The sequence below is a fragment of the Podarcis pityusensis genome (genome assembly GCF_964106645.2).
Source record: "Podarcis pityusensis genome assembly, chromosome: 4".
NCBI lineage: Eukaryota > Metazoa > Chordata > Lepidosauria > Squamata > Lacertidae > Podarcis > Podarcis pityusensis.
The window spans coordinates 90600121-90621598 of NC_138027.1; the positions used below are offsets into that span (position 1 = coordinate 90600121).

The window sequence follows — 21478 nt, forward strand, 5'->3', positions numbered from 1 at the left end:
GAGAAGTCCCTGAATATTTAATGCAGGCTATACTTCTAGGTAGTACTTGTATAACAAGGAAAGAGGAAGGAACAACATATGTTGGGACTTGATGATAACATAACTTTCAGGCTCACTGAAGCTCATTCATTTTTCTTCTTTCAAAAATACAATCAGGAATAAGCAAAACTGGGGAATTCCGCTAGCCTTTCGACTTCCCTTGAAATTATGTAGATATTTTGTCTGAAGAAGAACCTCTCATTTGGTTTTGAATTTCATCTTAGATGAAGTAGAGTGACTGCTTTGGAATGTGAGGATTATTTTGTTTCCAAATTTCACTAGTCTTATAAAAATCCCCTTAGCTTCTCTCAAACATCCCCCCCCCCCAGTGTCCTTTCCCATGCCCACATGTGTGAGGCAAGCAAGCAAGCAATGTAATAGATAAATAAATACAGCCACTAATGAAGCATGAATGAATCAGCCCATAGTTATGCATATCCAATAAATGGTTTTATCCAATATATTATTCTTCTGTGTTAGGCCCCATTCAGTACCCAATAAGCACATGACGCCTTTGTCTGGCAGTGCTATGGCCCATAGATTGCAGCAAGGTTTTGCCCAGTATCATCTATGTGTGATGGGATCATGGGAAAAAGCTGTCCCATGAGTCCTTGCTGCAGAGGGGAGAGGAAAGCCTGTATAAGGCTGCTTCCCCTGGAGCTCACAGCCATTTTGCTTTGAGAGCTTCCTGCCCGCCCTTGGGTTAGAGCCTTCACTGAGCAATTTTCGGTCGTTGGTTGACAGGGCTGGAAATGAAATTTTCTCTATCAGCTTGATGGGCACTTGGTTGGGTTTTCTCCCTCCTTTCCCACAGTGAAATTATGGGCTTCCTTTGTTAGGCAGAAGAACGTTGTTTGTATGAGGGCAGAAATGGAATTGGACAGGATCAACATGGTATAGGGGGCCCCCATAAGGGTCTGAGGGTCTCTCCTGCATAGCAGGGGGTTGGATTAGATGATCCTCAGGGTCCCTTCCAACTCTACAATGCTTTGATTCTTAGATTATAGGTACAGTGGTACCTCAGGTTAAGTACTTAATTCGTTCCAGAGGTCCGTTCTTAACCTGAAACTGCTGTTAACCTGAAGCACCACTTTAGCTAATGGGGCCTCCCACTGCCACCGTGCCGCCGGAGCACAATTTCTGTTCTCATCCTGAAGCAAAGTTCTTAACCTGAGGTAATATTTCTGGGTTAGCAGAGTCTGTAACCTGAAGCGAATGTAACCCGAGGTACCACTGTACACTACTTCAGAACCAAGTGCATGCTAACATCTCAAACAATTGCTCTAAATGTTCAAGTTAATGCATCTCTGGCTAACTTCAAACTGCTATCTTAAGTAAATCCATTACCGAGTTTAATTGCTGACAGATATCCAAATGCTCTGACATTAAAATGTCAAACTCTAAATGCAGTCTTGCTGGTGAGAGATTCTATCCTATTCTCTTTTGGAATTTCACCACTCATTACCTGAAGACCACTCATCCTCTTGCAGACTAACCGAGAGGGAGTCATCCAGCAAGTGATTAAAACAGCAACCAAATGAGTCCACATAAAAAAGGAGGTGGATCTGAGTGGGAGTTAATTGCTAAGCAGAAAGAGTGTTGCAACGATTAGCAAGAGTAGGGGGCTAATGAGTGTAGTGTAGCTGAAAGTTAGTTTAAGTAAAAAAAAAAATCCATGACGCCTAGAATCACATACATTGTTTTGGTACTTATTTCAGATCTCAGAAATGCAGTTCAGCAGGCAAAGAAATGTATGAAAGTCAGTTCAATAATACCATAATCTTGCACACATCTTGCCTATAAGCTCATGTTGCGTCAAAAAAGCAAAATGGGAAATAAGAAATCAAAATCAGAAGAATCTTTATATGCATCAGCCACTAGCCATAGCAATAAAATAAAATGAAATGTACTGAAGATAGAGGTTTTTGCTGTCACCTGATCATCTCGATCTGCTAGAACAGGCACCCCCAACCTTCGGCCCTCCAGATGTTTTGGACTACAATGCCCATCATCCCTGACCGCTGGTCCTGTTAGCTAGGGACTATGGGAGTTGTAGGCCAAAACATCTGGAGGGCCGCAGGTTGGGGATGCCTGTGTTAGAAGAAAGGACACAGAAGCAATGGTTGAGTGACCTAGTATGGACAATGTAGAGGGGTAATAACCTCACTCCTCAAATCTTTATAAAGAGCGCAATCCAGAAGCACATGAGCCACTGAATCAATACTGCCATCTCCACAGGGACATAACCTGTGGGTGTTTTTTAAAAAAATCAACCCTCAAGTACAGCTGAAGGCAGTATATTCAATCTTGCAAAACTGAAGCATGTCTATATTTTGGAATTGTTAAATTTTGCAAATAGGGTGCTAAAATGTCAAAATGACTAGGCGGAAAATAATCATACCATGAACTGCTGGTTCTCAGTGGCTCCTAGCCCAAAAAGACACCATTTTCCACATTGTACCAGTGGCTCCTTTCCCATCCGTGGGTCAATTTTCCTTCTTTCCATTTTCACAGATGTAGCTTGAGAAGTCACTAATGAGGAGTGACACTTAAATCAGAATGAAATAAGTCTAGGAAGCTTAAAGGTAAAGGACCCCTGGAGAGTTAAGTCCAGTCAAAGGGGACTATGGGGTTGTGGCGCTCATCTCGCTTTCAGGCCGAGGGAGCCGGTGTATGTCCACAGACAGCTTTCCGGGTCGTGTGCCGGCATGACTAAACTTCTTCTGGTGCAACAGAATACCGTGATGGAAACCAGAGCGCACGGAAACACTGTTTACCTTTCTACCACAGCAGTACCTATTTATCTACTTGCACTGGCATGCTTTCAAACTGCTATGTTGGCAGGAGCTGGGACAGAGCAACGGGAGCTCACCCTATTGTGGGGATTCGAACCACCAACCTTTTGATCGGCAAGCCCAAGAGGCTCAGTGGTTTAGACCACAGTGCCACCCGAGTCCCACTCGTGAAATAAGTCTAGGGAATAACATGGTGACGAGGAACCCTGGGCACCAAAAACCCAGGCAGGGGACTCTCTCCAAGCTTTATCCATTCCTAGCCACATCCATTGTTTCCAAGCCACGCCCCTTACCAGGCCTACTCTCCAACTTCTTTGAGTGTTTTTGCCTGACCGAATAGTATCCTTGAACTCTGATGATGCTTCTTGCTTTGCTATATATAGATTATAGATCAGGGAGTATAGAAACTGACCTAGTATACAAAGGTTATGTTCACATCTATTGCTTTTGCCTCTGGCCCTCCACATTGCTGACTTGTGGCCCCCAGAAGCCTGCGCAGAAGGGGATGAGACTCTTAGTCTGAAAAGGGCTCCCTACCCCTGGGATGTGGATGGCGCTGTGGTCTAAACCGTAGAGCCTAGGGCTTGCTGATCAGAAGGTCAGCGGTTCAAATCCATATGATGGGGTGAGCTCCCGTTGCTCGGTCCCAGCTCCTGCCAACCTAGCAGTTTGAAAGCACGTCAAAGTACAAGTTGATAAATAGGTACCGCTCTGGCAGGAAGGTAAACGGTGTTTCCGTGCACCGCTCTGGTTCACCAGAAGCCGCTTGACCCAGAAGCTGTCTGCAGACAAACACCAGCTCCCTCGGCCTACAGAGCGAGATGAGCATGCAACCGCAGAGTCATCCGTAACTGGACCTAACAGTCAGGGGTACTTTTACCCCTGGAATAACACGACAAAGAATTCTTTGGACACCTGGGTCAAAAAGCTATCATTCTCTTCGATCCAAAGATGTGGCATCTCTTTCTACCAATATCCATTTGTGCAAATTGCACAGGGATGAACTCGGCACCCAATCGCACCTGAATTTTGAGCAGATTGCTGGGAGTGCATTTCCAACACAGTATCTGAAGAGATTTTTAAGGGCCATAACAGGAACAGTTTTTAAAAAATGTTGTTTATGTAAACAACACTAAACACATTTTATCTGAAGGAAAGCGGTGTCAGATGGACTAAGACAGCACTGGAACTGATCGCATGACTCAGAAGGAAAAAAAGTCACATTCTATTGTAATTAAAACTCTTGAATGTGGCAATTATGGCTTCATTGGGATGAACAAATGCCAGCATTTTACTACTGCTGCTATATTGGTTGCTTATTCCAGAGCCACACAACCAGCTTTCTCTAACGATAATATCTATTTAAAGCAATTGAATACTAGCACCAACCCTGCCACCCCCATCTAAACAAGATTTCCCCAAAGGTTAGAAATTCAACATAATTACAAGGCACTTTGATTTACTTTCTGCACATTTGTGTGGTGCTTTTCCCCACTTGGGCTATGATGCACTTACAGCAAGAATTTGGCACATCTATCCCCATTTTCAGCAACATTTCAAGGTCTTTGATTCTTTCCCTGCCCTGGCATCTGAGACCCTTTGAAAGTGGAGATGTTTACCTATGGACCCTAGGAGACTGCCACATGTGCAAAACACTATACTATTGAGTTATATGCCCTAAATTTAAATCAGTGCATTCAGTTCCAAAAGCTGAATATTATCCTCAGATGAGTTTGACGGTTCTCCTACCCATGGAATAAAAGTGGAGCTGAGCCAAAAGGAACACTATCCTATATATTTCATTGGTTTAACACTTAGTTTGTAGCATTCTCTGTGGATATTATTAAGTCTGTCAATAAATTCTATCTAAACCATGTCTAACAGAGCAACCATAGGGCTGCTGATGGCTGGTAGAGTGGGGGAAAGCTCATCAATAAAGTGTTTGACATACACCATCCCCTTTGCCTTGGGATGCCAGGCCGTATGACCAAGCTGAACAGAATCTGGAACAGGGGCAGGTCTCCCCATGCCCTGTCCCACCTCTCCCCTGAAACACCCCTCTTTGGGGACTTGCTTCAAATGAGACAGATGAGCCAAGATGGAACAATTTCAGTGGTATATATCTGGCTGAGCATGGAGGAGAGACATGGATGAGCCAGTGTAGCCCTGGATGTGCCCAGCTCAGGACAGGGATCTACCAATTCTGAACTTTGTTCAAATCTTGGGTTTGGATTGTTCATTTTTATTTATTTTTTTACAATGCTGCTTATGTGCCAAATCACAAGTGATATGCAAACCCCATGTAATTCAATCTCAATGCCTATTCTCAAATGAAAAAGCAGCTTTGAGGAAACAATTTCTCGAAAGAGAAATTACAGTGTGTGCGTACTTCTTCTTTCTTCTTTGGCGATCACTCATAGCTGAGGAAGATTGTCTTCCATAAACGCGGTTTTAACCGTGAGTCTGTAAGTGACTGTGGAGGCCAATTCTGGATCCACATGTCCTTCCACAGTGGGGACATTGGTTTCCTGTGCGTGGATTTGTTTTATGTGTGTAGATCAGTGCACGCTGACCAACTCACAGTCTTCGCAGTAGGGCTCTGTTCCGATGGCATGAAGTAGTCACGACAAACCGGTAGATTCCTATCTGCTGCAGCCTTCATCTGCCTTCACAGTCATTGTAACATACCGCTTGTTATCATCTGCCTGTTCTGCAGTTGAGGACTTCTTGGATCATTCTTTGTCTAGCTCCTTCCCTTTGACCTTACTGCCTTGGTGACCCTGCTGGGAGTACGAGATTCCCGACAGCTTCGCTAACAAGGGTCATAGGAACATGCAAACCCACTCACCATGACAAGGTGATGATCCAGCAAGTGGGGCATACTTAAACCTTCCCCAAAGCACAGGATCTTTGCTGAAACTTTTCATCTTGTGGGGCTTCGGATATGTTTAACTCCACAAAAACACATCTTAAAACCACTGGGGGAGGGAATGAACTTGAGGGCAATGATCTTACAGTATATATATATATATATTAAAAAAGCATTTCCTTCCAAAAATTTCTTTTCCAGAAAAATAGAAGGTTTCAATACACCCAAATAAAATGTTTAAAATTACTTCCCCAAAAAACCCAGAGTTAATTCTGTTGGGGATAACTCAGACTGAAATCCCCACAGAAAAGGTTATTTATGTATGCAACAACTGCAGCCCTTGTTATGTTAGCTAAAAATGATTGGCAACTTAAGTTGAAAGAATATGCACATCTTGCAGACTTAACTTATAGAATAAGAGAGCAAGGAGAACATACATTTAAAGAAAATGTTTATTGAGTACATGGAAAATAACTGTGCACAGCTGAAAATGCTGGTAGTGCTAAGATAAATTCAACAGTGTAAATAATCTTTGATGGATGTAATAATGGAAAACCAATTGGAATAGTTTTTGTAAAATATACAGGGATGTAAGATATGCAAAATGAACCATGGAAAGAGAAGAAGGTAAGTCACTGATATCTTAAGTATGTAAAATGTTTATCTGAAATTGTAAAACAGAAATTTAATAAAAATTATATATATAAATACACCCAACTAAGTCCTACTCAGATTAGACTTGTTGAAACTAATGAACCTAATTAAGTCATGTTCACTAATTTCAACTTGTCTACTCCGAATAGTTCTGGCATTGAATACTATCCAATCAAAAAAGAAAGAAAGAAAGAAAGAAAGAAAGAAAGAAAGAAAACAGAATCACCTCTGGGAAAACCTGCTGAATTTTACTTTTTAAAATTTCTTAACAGAAAAAAAGACTAAAATGAAAGCAAATATATCAAAATTCAACATCAACAACAAAACCACAATTATATTAAGCAAGCCAATATAATAGTGTTTAACAATATACATTTATAATGTCAATAAAAAGTAACAAACATAGGAGAAATACTATACACAAGAAGCTGGTATAAAGCAAGCTGGTGCATGTTAAGCAGATGCACAGTTACACTGAAACCTAGCATGTTCAATAACATGTCTGGACAATGGAGAGATCTGGAGGAGGAGTAAAACATCCTATCTCCCCTGCTTGCTTCTACTTCGGCCAAGCTACCTCAAATTGCTGGTAACAAAAAGAAGGGTGCCGAAGCTGTTTTCTGCGGTGGATTGTGATGAGGACAGAGAAGGTTGGTGGATGGGAAGAGGCAAGACAGGAATCTTTCTCCAGCTCAGATTTTTATACAACCCAGAGATCATTTTATGGAGCTTAAAAACCTGCTTCTCATTTGAAGCAGGCTTTTAAGAACCTCTGAAATGGATTTCTGAGCTAGGCTTGAGCAAACCTCACCATCAACACTAGGTCCATTTGCCAGATCAATTCCACTGAAATATTTAAAGATCAATGCAGACTTCTCTCTACCTTCATGCTTTTGGGAACGAGCCCTTTCGAAGTTAGGAACCAAGTTTATCTGGCTTGTAAAAGGATGCTGAATTTCAAGCTTAATGGTTTTGCCATTTTATTGTTTCATTTTGTTTTAAATGGATGTGTACTTGCATTTGATCATGGTTTTATTGACCTATTAATATTTGCTCAGAGGCGTTTCCAAGGCCTTAGAGGCAGAACACCAGGATATAAATTTCAAAACTAGGCAAACAATTTTAAATTTAACTAACCATGTTTGAGATTCAAGATGCACTTTCAAAGTCATTTCTCAGACTTGAGGGGCATCCTGTGGTTTTGATAGGATGAACAGCTTAGGATGCAGCAGACCTCAGGCTCAGCCAGGTGACTCCTGCCTTAGCTGGTGTTAGGACCTCAACCTTGGGTCTGCCTAAGATATGCCAGGGTAACTTGCACATCCACCTGGCTGAGTCAAAGTGGTATAAGTCCCATCAGAGGCATTACAGGGGTGTGGAAGTAGCAAGGGGACTTAGACTAGATCCTAAGCCTGTTTAGCTCAGACATTTGACCTGGAAACCCAGCATAAAACACTATTTTAAAGGCTTATTTTCCCTTTGCCAGACTTGGACAGAGCTGTGGCAGCAGCCCCACTGCTGAACAGGGTTTGGATCTGGTGTAAAGGTAAAGGTAAAGGACCCCTGGATGGATAAATCCAGTCAAAGGTGACTTTGGAGTGTGGCACTCATCTTGCTTTCAGGCTGAGGGAGCCGGCATTTGTCCACAGACAGCTTTCCAGGTCATGTGGCCAGCATAACTAAACCACCTCTGGCACAGCAGAACACTGTGATGGAAGCCAGAGCGCACAGAAACACCGTTTACCTTCCCGCCACAGTGGTACCTAGATATACTTGCACTAGTGTGTTTTTGAAGTGCTAGGTTGGCAGAAGCTGGGATGGAGCAATGGGAGCTCACTCTGTCGTGGGGATTCGAACCGCCAACCTTCTGATCGGCAAGCCCAAGAGATCAGTGGTTTAGATCACAGCGCCACCGGCGTGTAACTGTATGGCAGCTTAATTTATACAGGCTTGCTGTGACCAGCTTCTTGTACGCAGGACAGCTCTTTTGGTGTAATTTTCAGAAAGTGTTTCAGGAGGTGTTACCCTGCCATACATCAGGCGGCCACACAATCCTAGGAACTAGGCTGAAGCTCTCCATCTTGTCTTGTTCTTAAGTGGTCATATCATGGAAGCAGTGGCTTTAGGTCAGGAATTCAAGTCCTTTCCACCCAATCCCAGCTATGCATCCTCAAAATCATTTGGAGAGTCTAGTTTGGAAGGACACCAAAAGTTGCAGGCAGAACATTAAAACCAGTTGCTCAAATGCACCTCATGGGGCAAGGGGTTCTTGGTCCAGCCCCCCCAAAATGCCTCTCTTTTGGCCTGCCCTGCTATGTATCCATCCTAGTTGGGACATACAGAAAGGCTGTGCTCTCTGATATTAATAAGCAGGCAGCGTGATACAGGCTGAAGCAGTCCACAAGGAAGGCTGGGAAACATGTTGCCCTCCATATATTGGACTACAACTCCCAGCTATCTGGTTATTATTCCATTTCTAATTCAATCATACTACATTACTCAGAATGCAACATTGAGCGCTGAGCAATTATGCACAATTTCTCCACATGCTCAGCTGAGCAGTGACCAACATGGGACAGCATTCAAAAGAATACTCAAAAGAGCAACTTCACAGCACTGTCCGGAGTTATTAATAGTATGTCATGTCATCAATTTTGTTTCATGTACTGACAGCCCTAAGCAAACACGCATCCAAGATAAGGAAGCTGAGTTCTGTAATTGACACACTGGAAACAAGATCCTTATCTTAATTTCATTTGACACTCTGCTGCGCTGTTGTGCAATTTTCAAACATAACAAGTAAGGGCCAAACTGGATGTGTGGTAGGCAATCTGTGATTGGCTGATTTTAGATCTACCGTATTTTTCCGTGTATAAGACAATGCTTTTTGCTTTTAAAAAATGGGCAAAAATTGGGTGTCTTCTTATACACGGATAGTGAATGCAGAGGGGGGGGCATGCAATTAATGGCAGCAGCAAGCAGGAGATTGGCAGCGGTGATTGGGCAGGTGATTGGTGGCTGCGGTAAGTGGGCGGGTGGGCTGTTGGTGGCGGTGAGAGGGCAGACAATTGGCAGCTGTGGCGAGGTGTGCGGTCGGCAGAGGCTGTGGCAAGTGATCAGCAGTGGAGGGTAGGTGGGTGGGGTGAGTGATTGATGGAAGTGACCTCCCCCCCCCAAAAAAGCTAAACAACTTAATTTCTTCATTTTGGGTTTTTAAAAAATAGGGGGCGTCTTATACATGGAGGCATCTTATACATGGAAAAATACAGTGTGTATATATATATTGGAGTATCCAATCATTCCGCCTCCTGCTTTGGATGAGGGTTTCAGGGGAGGCGGAAATGATTTCTTTATATGAGACTTCATTGATTTAAATTTCTTCCTTTAGCTGCTAAGTAGGCACTACAGCAACCACCTGCATTGATACCTGTATTAGAAGATGGGAGTGAGTTTTTCTCTCAGCTGTGCCTAATAGCATCATCCATAAATTGGATAAATGGTGGAAAGGCGAAGAGTAAAACAGCCTTCACTTAACACCAATTCAATCTGAGTCTGATATTGCTTTAAAGTTTAAAAATTAGTAGACCCATTCAAGTCATTTTTGTGCAACATAGGATTTGGCTTTAAGAATACACTCATTCAGCCAATATTATTTTTGGTCCAATATTCTATGGTGAATCTATGGGCAATGCTTAATTTCAGTGATGACTTTATTTTTTAAAATCATTTATATTTGATTTTACAAATATAAATTTATAACAAAACTAATTACACTTCCATATAAAGAGATTACTCTGAATCTCAGTACCTTCCCCCATCCCCTCCATGGGTCCTAATGTCAACATTTTCAACTGCATATTATATCATAGTCTATATTTTTATATCTATCCATATTATCCATAGTATTTGTTACATTACAAGTGAGATTAAAATCCTGCTAATGTTTTCATCTGCTTACAGTGGTCTCCTAAGTAAATTAATCCTCCGCCCCCCCAATTCTTTCTTAAAAATTTTGTTTCTTGGTCCTTGAGCTTTCCGGTCAGTTTTCCAATTTCAACGTAGTCCATCAGCTTGATTTACCATTCCTCTCTGGTAGGGATTCTTTCTTCTTTCCATCTATGAGCTAATAGCAACCGCGCTGCTGTTGTTGCATACATGAAAAGTCATTTCTGTTCCTACCTACAATTCCTAATAAAAAGGTTTCTGCTTTTCTTTGACAAAAGTTATTTTAAATCATTGTTCCAGTTTATTATACCGTATTTTTCGCTCTATAAGACGCACCAGACCACAAGACGCACCTAGTTTTTGGAGGAGGAAAACAAGAAAAAAAATATTCTGAATCTCAGAAGCCAGAACAGCAAGAGGGATCGCTGTGCAGTGAAAGCAGCAATCTGCCTTGCTGTTCTGGCTTCTGGATAGCTGCACAGCCTGCATTCGCTCCATAAGACGCACACACATTTCCCCTTACTTTTTAGGAGGGAAAAAGTGAGTCTTATAGAGCAAAAAATACGGTATATCATTTCCCAGGAAGCCTTTATTACTTTACGTGACCAGCAGGGATTTAAATTTCCAGCAGGGATTTGTACTTGTTCTATATATTTTTGCTAGCTTAAAGGTAAAGGGACCCCTGACCATTAGGTCCAGTCATGACCGACTCTGGGGTTGTGGCGCTCATCACGCTTTATTGGCTGAGGGAGCTGGCGTACAGCTTCCAGGTCACGTGTCCAGCATGACTAAGCTGCTTCTGGCGAACCAGAGAAGTGCATGGAAATGCCGTTTACCTTCCCGCTGGAGCGGTACCTATTTATCTACTTGCACTTTGACGTGCTTTTGAACTGCTAGGTTGGCAGGAGCAGGGACCGAGCAACGGGAGCTCACCTTGTTGCGGGGATTCGAACCGCCGATCTTCTGATCGACAAGTCCTAGGCTCTGTGCTTTAACCCACAGCGCCACCCATGCTAGCTTACTAGGAGTCAAATACCATTGGTACATCATTTTCCTTTCAGTGATGACTTTAAACCAGCCTCATTATTTCCCCACACTGGTGTGGCTGTTCTCACTCTTCCACAGTAATATTTAAGTAAAACAGACATGTGGGTAAGGTCAATAATAGGGTTTCTTCCCTGACCAGCACTGATTGGTAATGTAATTTCTTTCTTACAAATATTACCAGACTACACAAGCAAGACATATCACATTAATTAAAGGATAACACGTTGTGTGAAACCAACTACCTCCACAATTTAGCTTTGAAACTCTTTAATTCTCAAGAATGTGTGCACACATAGTTTCAGTGACAGCTTGCCATCTTGAAGGTATAAATATATTATCCGCTAAATATATTTTCAAATATTTAGAATATGTTCTACCGGCATCTGCTTGCTCTTTGCAATTAGATCCCCCGGTTTCCCATTTTCAAAGAATGACATTTTCACATATGCATTTCCCACTAGTGTTTGTTAAGGCTGCAATTCACCACGCACTTGTGTAACTGAGTCAGTGGAAGATGAATGGGGTGCCCTTGCAAGCAAGCGTAGGGAAGATTCCTTCTTTATATAAGCTTTATATGTTGCATTATATAAGCCAGTCATTTGTGGCAAAAACCAAGGATTTCAGGCTTGATCTGGGTCAGGGTGTACAGACACAAAAATTAAGTATACTATCCATTAAAAAATCTCAGAGTTGGTTCTTAGAATTCCCAGGCAATGCTGGGCACTTTCAGATAGCAGAAGATAAAAAGTGCTCTTGAGTTAAAAAAAAAGCAAACAAACACTTGAAGTTTATCAGCTATCATTCCTGAAATCATTGGCATTAAATACATTTGCCATCAATCACCTTAGCATTTTGTTTTGTTTTGTTTGGGTAGAGATGGGTAATGAGTGGGTAGAGATTTTTAAATAAACTTCACTGTCTTAGTCCTGTTTTCATAGTTGCTACTATTAATTTATTCAGATTCTAAATACAATCTCAAGCCACAGTAAGAAGCTGCAAAAAATATCTCCAACTTACTAAGAAGAGAGTAAATCTGCTACTACTGGATGTAAGAAAATTAGATGGCCTTTTTGTTCCTGGCTTCCTCTCCCCCTTGTTAAGTATAATGGTTTAATTGACACAGAAATGAAAAATAGCTAAATGTGTATTGGTGAAAAAGTTTAACATGGGTCTTTTCCATAGGGCCATATTAAAGCCAGGGAGAGCACTTTGAGCTCTTGCTAAGTTAATGATTAAATAACTGATTGCTGTTTCTCTGGTAGGTAACATGTGAGAAGTGTAACCTTAGATCATGTGAGAAGTATTGGGTTGCAAAATCTCCATTTTGAAGGGAGTTGCCTTCGAGTCTTTTCTCCCAAACTCAGTGGAGTGAAGTTGTAAAAAGAAGCTCTCCTGAAGGGAGTGTAAACTCCCTGGAGGCTGGAATGCAAACTGTGGAGAGAGGGAGAGAGACCTTTGTTTTTCGGTCTGTTTGGATTAATTCATATTTTGTAAGGTGCTGAGCCTGTGCTGGACAGCACAATATATTGTGTATATCTTTGATGCTTATATTTCATTTTAAAGAGTTCTGCCAGTAAAAGTTTGCATAATATTTTTATGGGTCTGGGCAATTATTTATTCCAAAAGGAGTCAGTTCTTATGCTTCCAGTTGCTTCAAACGCAGATATTAATATCTGCAACATGTCTCCCCCCCTTACAAGCAAGTCATCTTTCATCTGGACTTTGCAGGGGAAATGCTCTTGTGCCTTGGGTTTTCCTCAGGGCTTTATAATATGCAGGTTTTAACCATCTCCAAGAAATGTGCTGGCATTCTAGAGAAAGAAGTATGGTGTGTTTTTCCACGAGAGGCAGAATATCAGAAGATAAAGTTCCTCCCATGCTAGGACTGAAATAATATAAGGTGTTGCACCTGCCCACATTCTCCTGACTGCTATTACAAGTCCTGATGTTCCTCCAACTCTTTTGACGTATCTGTCATCAAGAGAGGAAGGAGGAAGAGGAATCAACATATTTAGAAAGAGTTTGGCCCTTCAGGGATAGTTTCTGACATGCAGCACCAGTCAGTAGTAGACAGAATCAGTGGGACTTATGAGAAATATTGCAAACTGAAGTCCTACTCTTCTGGGTTCCTCTAAACAGACTTTTTCTCACTTTTGTACAAATGAACATGCTAAACCATTGCTAAACAGTGATAAGCAAAAAACTAACCTACCAAACAAAAGGTCATATCCTTGGGGCAGAGAAAATTTCTGAGTTTCTTTCAAAGAAGGGGGGAAAAACTTCATTGACCTCCTTCTTTTTGATAGAATTCCATGTTAATCTACAACTGCTGATGCTCTTTGTGCTTTTGGTATTAAATTCATTGCTAATCCCTGCTTATACATTTTGTGATAATGATGGAGAATGAATTTAAAATAGCCTTTTCCACTTTAAATCCCATCTGAAATTTTGCACAGGTAGAAAACTAATTAAAATGAGAATATTAACAGCCCAATCCTAGGTGTGTCTACTCAGAGGTAAATCCTACTAAGTTAAATGAGACCTACTGTGAGGTTAAGTGTGAGAAACTGGTCCATAGGTGGGGCATTTAAAGCATTTGGTAGGTGTTGGTTTTAAAACATTGTATAAGCTGTTCAAAATAGCCTTTTCATATGCATTACAACAAAATAAATAGCCCATATTAGGCCTCAAAAAGAAGGTGTGAGGGCTGAAACTTGGCTGGGCAGATGCATGCCAGAACTGTTACAGTATCCCCATGTTTGCCAGAAATTTATGATCCACCATGACCTTCCTGGATTGAGTGGAAAGGCCTAGGAGAGGTTCTAAGCATATTTGGCTGAATCTGCTTAGAAGTCTCCCCGGAACTGGGAATTCTGGGTTACTGTGGTTTTCAATCAGCTCAATGTGCTTATTAGACTCTTTCAGTCCTTCCTGCTCAAGGTAGAAAGGTCAAGGTGGAACAGATGATTCATGTATACACACTCTGTCTCCAATTTGAGCAGTTATATATTGTCTTTGAAAGCTGGAAGAGAGGTTCGATGACAAGGGAAACAGGTTTATGAAATTGGCTAATGTAGCCTTTTAGGGACGCAGGTGGCGCTGTGGGTTAAACCACAGAGCCTAGGACTTGCCGATCAGAAGGTCGGCGGTTCGAATCCCTGCGACAGGGTGAGCTCCCACTGCTCAGTCCCTGCTCCTGCCAACCTAGCAGTTCGAAAGCATGTCAAAGTACAAGTAGATAAATAGGTACCGCTCCAGCGGGAAGGTAAAAAACGGCGTTTCTGTGTGCTGCTCTGGTTCGCCAGAAGCGGCTTAGTCATGCTGGCCACATGACCCGGAAGCTGTACGCCGGCTCCCTCGGCCAATAAAGCGAGATGAGCGCCGCAACCCCAGAGTCGGCCACGACTGGACCTAATGGTCAGGGGTCCCTTTACCTTTAATGTAACCTTAGGACAGGGAATTTGTAGCCCTCCAGATGCTGTTGGACAACAGCTACCATCACATCTGACCAACAACTGCACTGGCTGGGGCTGATAGGAGCTGTTGTCCAGCAACATATGGAAAGATATAGGTTCCCCATCCCTGTCTTAGGCAATGGAAATTGAGGTTGAGGCATGCTGAGAGCACTTAGAAGGGCAAGTGGACAGACAGGTGCCCAGGCCAGCAATCAAGTAGGTGGTCTGGACCAACAAGTGCATGGCTCACCCAGGCAAATGGCCCAATTGAGTTGCAGAGGTTTGACAAGGTCTAAGGTTGTGTGTGGCAGGGGTAGTTTGGGAAAACTCTGAGGGAGAGATGGCTTTAGTGAGTAGTAAAGGAAGGGGATGTTTGGCTTAGCTGGTGAAGGCAGGTGGGGTTGGTGAGTGAAGTAAGCAGGGTTGCCTACAGTATAACACATACTTGTTTTTTTATATTTTATTTGCGATTTTCAGTTTTATACATTTCAATAATTTTACAGTCATTTTAACATTTCAAACTGTGGGTTATTACACTAATCCTGCCAACGTTTTTATCTGTTTAGACTTTGTTTGTAAATATGCAATAAACCATTTCCATTCTTTTATAAAAAGTTTGTTATCTTGATTTCTTATTTTTCCAGTATGTTTAGTCATTTCTGCATATTCCATACGTTTTGGCATCCATTCTTCCTTTGCTGTGTAATAACCCACAGTTTTATAAGAGTATATATTTAAATCAGATGAATAAATGAACAAATTACGTTAATTGGGATATGCAGAAAATATTAAAAATAAATTTAAGGAACTGGGAAAGTAAGGATTAGTGTAATAACCCACAGTTTTATAAGAGTTTTCAAGTCATTATATATCATTTCCCAGTAAGCTTTAACCTTACCTTTTTACCCACATATGGTAAAAAGAACCTTCTTTCTATTTACATTTCCAACACTTATTTGAATAAGTTAAATAAAGAAACAACACATAATTGTATAATACATGTTTAACACATATTTGAATATATCAGTCAACATCAAAATATATTAAAAATCAGTAATGGATTTTTTTTATTATTATAAGTAGGATGCCAAAGCAATGGTGGTGTGTGTCTTTTAATAGAATAGAGAGATTTTCACTGCAGGGAATTTATAGCAGTCTATAATAAATACTACATAGTATATCAGAAATGTTGAAATTTTGCCATCTATCATATCAGCCATGCAATTAAGTCTGAAATTTAGGAAGTGCGTTGGGGATTTTCAAAGAATTTACTAAGTAAAAAAAATATGAACATGCTCTAAGGCAGAAAGAATTAGAATGTCTTGAATCTCCTCTAAAGGTTGTGGGAGTAAATTATAAAATCACATTAAAATTAGTTTTCTTTCCAAGGTTCCTTTCAGTGCATCTAGCGTTGCCAATATCCCGAGGAATGACTAAAAATATTCCAACTCACATTAGACCTCCTAATGTTTCAATAACTTCCTTAAGGCATCCGAGTTACTCAATACGTGGAGAAAAGAACACAATTGGTTTGGACACTTAAACACACTATTAGGGTGCAAGACTGCTGAAGACTGCTGATGGTGGAGGAACCTGAAGGCTGTTAAACCACCCATCCAACATCTTACTGGACTTGCTCTGACAGGGTGAAGGTCTTCCATTCATTCTGAAGTTGGTAGGTTCTTTTTTGAAATAATGGGAGGGAAAGAGGAGGGAGAGACTTAAACCAGTTTGAAGGCATGTCAGGGCAATGGAATGGTTTGGGAATTAATGGCCACAGATATTGCAGTGGCAGAGAGAAGGGAAACCCAACGTTGAATCTCCCCCTCTGTTGAGGAAGCGCCAATATATTCCCTAAGGCTCTTTGGCAACCCTCCCTGGGGCCAAAGAATTGCATCCTTCCCATCAACCCTGAGTTTGCTTTCCCCATGGTTCTTGGCTCATTTCAGACTGATGCTTGTGATCCAGTCCAGATTCCGAGTCTGGACAATGCAGGACAATTTGACATAAATAGGGTCTGAACTTATGCAGGGCATCTTTCTCTTACCATTCAATAGCCAACATCAGGAAATAAGGCTGAGCGGCTCAAATGCAGTCTTATAAGGCTGTCAAGATTACTTTCTTTTTTCTTTAAAAAGAAAAGTTTGTCATTTAGTATTGTACTCAAGAATATTAACTTTGCCTTTACAGTGGTACCTCGGGTTACATACGCTTCAGGTTACAGACTCCGCTAACCCAGAAATAGGTTAAGAACTTTGCTTCAGGATGAGAACAGAAATTGTGCTCTGGCGGCGCGGCAGCAGCAGGAGGCCCCATTAGCTAAAGTGGTGCTTCAGGTTAAGAACAGTTTCAGGTTAAGAACAGACCTCTGGAATGAATTAAGTGCTTAAGCTGAGGTACCACTGTAATTTGTTTTCTCTAGAGTTGCAGGATTTTATAATTTGCATCCATGGTGTTCATTAGATTGTTAATCGGCAATTGTACAAATTGTTGTGATCACTGAACACTGATTGATCTAGTATTAAGACAGAACCTTTAGTGCATTTTAATATCTGTCAGAAACTACGAGCTAATTTATGCTGGAGACTGAGGGGCAAGTTTCATAGTACAGATAAGCTATGAAAGGGTAACCCCAGGATTAGCTGTTATCATTTATCTCAGAGCAGCGAAAGGCATATATATTTGGTTTGGGTTATGACCCCAGATTATCCAGCTTTCATTTTTTAAAACCCCACTTTATACTTGTAAAAGCCATAATTCAATTTCACAAGCAGTGAAACTGATTGTCCCATTATTAAGTCATATCACATTTGGGTTTTCCTCCTAATTATGAAAAGTTGGTCTACTAAGGAGGCATTGAACCAACTTATCATAAGTTCGATCATTTTTTGATGGGTCAAAATACAGCATTGATACTTCCTTGCCCCCAGAAGATCTTCATCTGTTTCAAAGTGTTCAATCAGGGATTAATTTCGAGGCGCAGCCCAGCACTAATCATTATTCTGCAGGCATTGACCGTGTGAGTGTATTAATGAGGGAAAGAAGACAATAACAACAGTGAAAACAACGTATAGTGTAAGATTAGTAGTTCAAGATGAGGTATCTAATGCCAGAGTCATTGGTGTGCTTTGGGATCAATTTCAGCTTCTGCAGACAGTAATTGTGGAAAAAGCGGTCACAACTATATTTCAAACCAAATGCCCTTTTGACCCATTTGTTTCATTAAATCTCACAGAGGTTTGGGTCTGATTGGGTTCAGAGTATCAGTAACCCTTTGTTGTGTGAGAGGTGGGTCCCTGCTGCCTTGTAAGAGGCAGTGGTATGATCGCTGCTAACAAAACTGACCCTAGACCCATTGGACCAGAATAAATACCAACCAGTCAAAAATACTCACTAATGGAGGAAGGTGGTAGGGCAGCTACAACTATTATTGGGTGACATAGAGCTGTTCCAATATGGGTTCTGCTTAAATTTTTGTTTAAATTTTATCGAGCCTATCCAGACACACACATGCTGATGTGTTTTCATCTTTTACTGCTGATTTCAATTGTTTTTAAATGTTTTTCATTGTTTTTAACTGTTTTCACTGGCAATTTTAATAGTTCACGTAAACCGCTTAGAGGAGTTTAGTCTAATTGTCATAAATGTAAAGAGGAACATAAGAGGAACAATATTGTGATCTGGAAAAATATTGGTGGACATTAAAAATCTTTCAAAATCGTAGTAATCCAGTTTCAGTGTAATCTAGGCCAGTGGTTTTAGCCTAATAGAAGATGGTGCTCCATTACTGATCCTCTCTTGGTATTCTTTAAAACTAATGGCCTACTCCAAACCAGTGGAAAGGACCAAACCTGGATAATAGAATATAAATTACTATCACCCAGAAACAGAAAGTCTGAAAGCTTAGACTCAAAATGGAGGGCTGAGCTGAAACATTATTTTCCCCCAGGGTTCTGGCAGTGAAGGATATCCCTTTTTATTTTATTTTTGATAATGTATTTATTTTTAAACACACTCCCCTTTTAGGAATGTTTGGTAGCATCATACATCACAATGTAGCTTCCCTAAGTACTATTTTATGCCTTATTGATTCCAGTGACCCATGTGCTTGACTTCCTAATATGTGATGGCATGATGTCATACAGCGTTACCTAACCTTTCCCAGACACAGAATTGCTTTTACTGGGCTCCCAAACAACTGTGGCCATGACCCCCCTCCCCCTTGACCATATCTCCTACTCTAGAGATGGGGGACCTATGTGTCAGGAGTGTGTGCAGGAGCCAGGCCCTGTGACTGTAGGGCTTCGCAGGACTGGGGCTTTCCTACGTTTGTTCTGAAGAGGCAAGGCACGGCTGCACAGGTGAGGCCGACTGGTAACTCACAGCACCTGGTGGCAAGAGCCGGGAAGGGATATAAGGTCAGCATTTCTCTTTGGCTCTTTGCCACAGCAACATGCTACCTGCCATGCTGCATTTAGCTTCTTGACTCCTTGCTTCCTGATCCTCGGACCCTTGGCTTCTTGACTTTCGGCACTCTGGCCCTCAGACCCTTGGCTTCCTGATTCCTGGCTTCCAGACTCCCATTCCTGCTCCCACCCTGGCGTCTTGCCCCCGGTCCCAACGTCCTCCACTAGGACTTCAACCGCCCATAAACTGGACTGTGACACTATGGACCTCTGTATGTCATAGGACTCCAATTCCCATCAGCCCCAGAGCTGATGGTCAAAAGTCAGAAATGATATCCTGATAACATGTGCATTGCCACTTTTCACTATTCATGCCCCACTCATTCCGGCTCTTGTTGATAGCAGTGGCATGCTAAGTGGGGCACAGGGCTAATGTAAGGATGGGCATCTCTGACTCAACACACAGCCATGCTTTGGATATTAACGTTTCTTCGGGAAGGCTGTTCACAGTTTCTTCTCTTGTCCGTGGTCCTACAGTACAGCTTGTCATCTGGAGACATGTTGATTGTGTAACAGCTTGCACTTGCACTTATCTGACCCACTCCTTTTGTGCTTCATTGCAGAGGGCCGTCTTTTTGTGCTAGGGACAGTGCTGAGCCTGTCACAAAGTAATGAACATTGATTTGAAGGGAAAGGTCTACCGAGCTATAAATATCTGAAAAATTCATTTATAAGGCATCAGTGAAAGGTCCTTTTATTGTGTTGAAGACAGCTTCCCAATGATTGTTGAGTTACTGGAAGAAGTGGGGGAAAGGAATGATGGGGTGAAAGCAGGAAGAAGACAAGAGGAGAAAGGTGCTGTCAAACATATAAGAACAAAGAGGAAGCAACATACCAAGAAGTCTTGTGTCCAGTTAATGGGTTGGTCACAGATTTGAAGTAGTGTTTTAATTTATCACAGTTCAGAACCTCCAAATGCCCCTATTTTCCAGGGACAGTACCAGATTTACAGAAACCATCCCGGTTTCACATTTGATCCTTTTCCTTAGGACCTTCCTATTTTCATCAGAGAAATGTTGGAGGGTATGGAGGTTTGCAACCCCTGAGCGATCTGAAGGCAGTCCTGTACAGGGAAGTATTTTAATGTATATTATTTTATTATGTTTTTATATATGCTGGAAGCCACCCAGAGTGGCTGGGGAAACCCAGTCAGATGGGTGGGTTATAATAAAAATAATAGTTATAATTATTGAATAGGACGTTCCTATTTTCATCAGAGAAATGTTGGAGGGTATGGAATTTCTCAATGAAATCTGCCCCAAGTGCTAGACTGCAGGTTTGTAAAACTACCCCATGTGTTCTAAGGATATGTAACATTGTCATCCAGGCTTTAGTAAAATAAATCTAAATCTCCTTGCTGTATAATTTTACTAAAGCTGGGCCAAACAGGAGGGATCCTTCTTGGCTGAGTTTAGAAATCTTCTGAAAATGGTCAGACAGTGGTGACCTGCCACTTTTTACTAAGGGCAAACATTCTTCCAAGCCTGCCAAAATGTATGATAATCAAGCATTTAAATCTAAATTCAACACATTTTTAACATACAGCCCCTTAAAAGTCACCTTGGTCTTTCTCCCTCTTATGTTTTTTTTGTAAGAAATGTCCATATCCCCAGATGAATATATTTTCCATTTCAGAATGATTCAAAACTTTTAATTATTACATATCTATTGGTTTCCTTTTTGCCCTTAAGATTCAGTAGTAGGATAGCCACGCACAAAAATCACCAAAGGAAGAGATGGAAAAGCTCCCATTTCTGTAAATAAATAATAAACACCGGCTAAATTTGCTAGGTACTGTTAAAAAACAAACAAACAAATCTGCAGGCATATGGTCTGGCAAACATAAAATAAGAAAGCAAAGGAAGGGGAGAGGAGATGGAAAATTGGTAGCGTGCTGATGGCTTCTTTGTTTGACTTTTGATTGACTGATTATTGTATAGGTGCTGCCTATGCTAATTTCGTAGTGTGTGTAGTTTTAGTATTATATTGATAAATCGCTGCAGGGTATTGCTTTGTTTTACATTTTGTGTATTTTTTTTGTATATTTTAAAATGTTGCCTTGAGTCTTGTTCTGATAAAGGCATTTAAGAAATGCAATATAATAAGTACATAAATAATACAACCATGGACAATTTATTTTATTTTATTTTTATTTTTTTTGCAGAGAAAACCCATGCATGGCTGCTCAGAAGAAACCCCCATCAACTT

The 21478-nt window shown here is 41.2% G+C and overlaps 1 long non-coding RNA gene across 1 annotated transcript in view; it reads left to right on the top strand.

Moving 5' to 3' along the window:
- The window catches only part of LOC308475985, an 828107-nt gene that overhangs the window by 604368 nt on the left and 202261 nt on the right, over positions 1–21478 (top strand). The window contains exon 2 of the long non-coding RNA XR_013985612.1: positions 17022–17128. This is a non-coding gene — a long non-coding RNA (uncharacterized lncRNA). The remainder of the gene's footprint in view (positions 1–17021; positions 17129–21478) is intronic.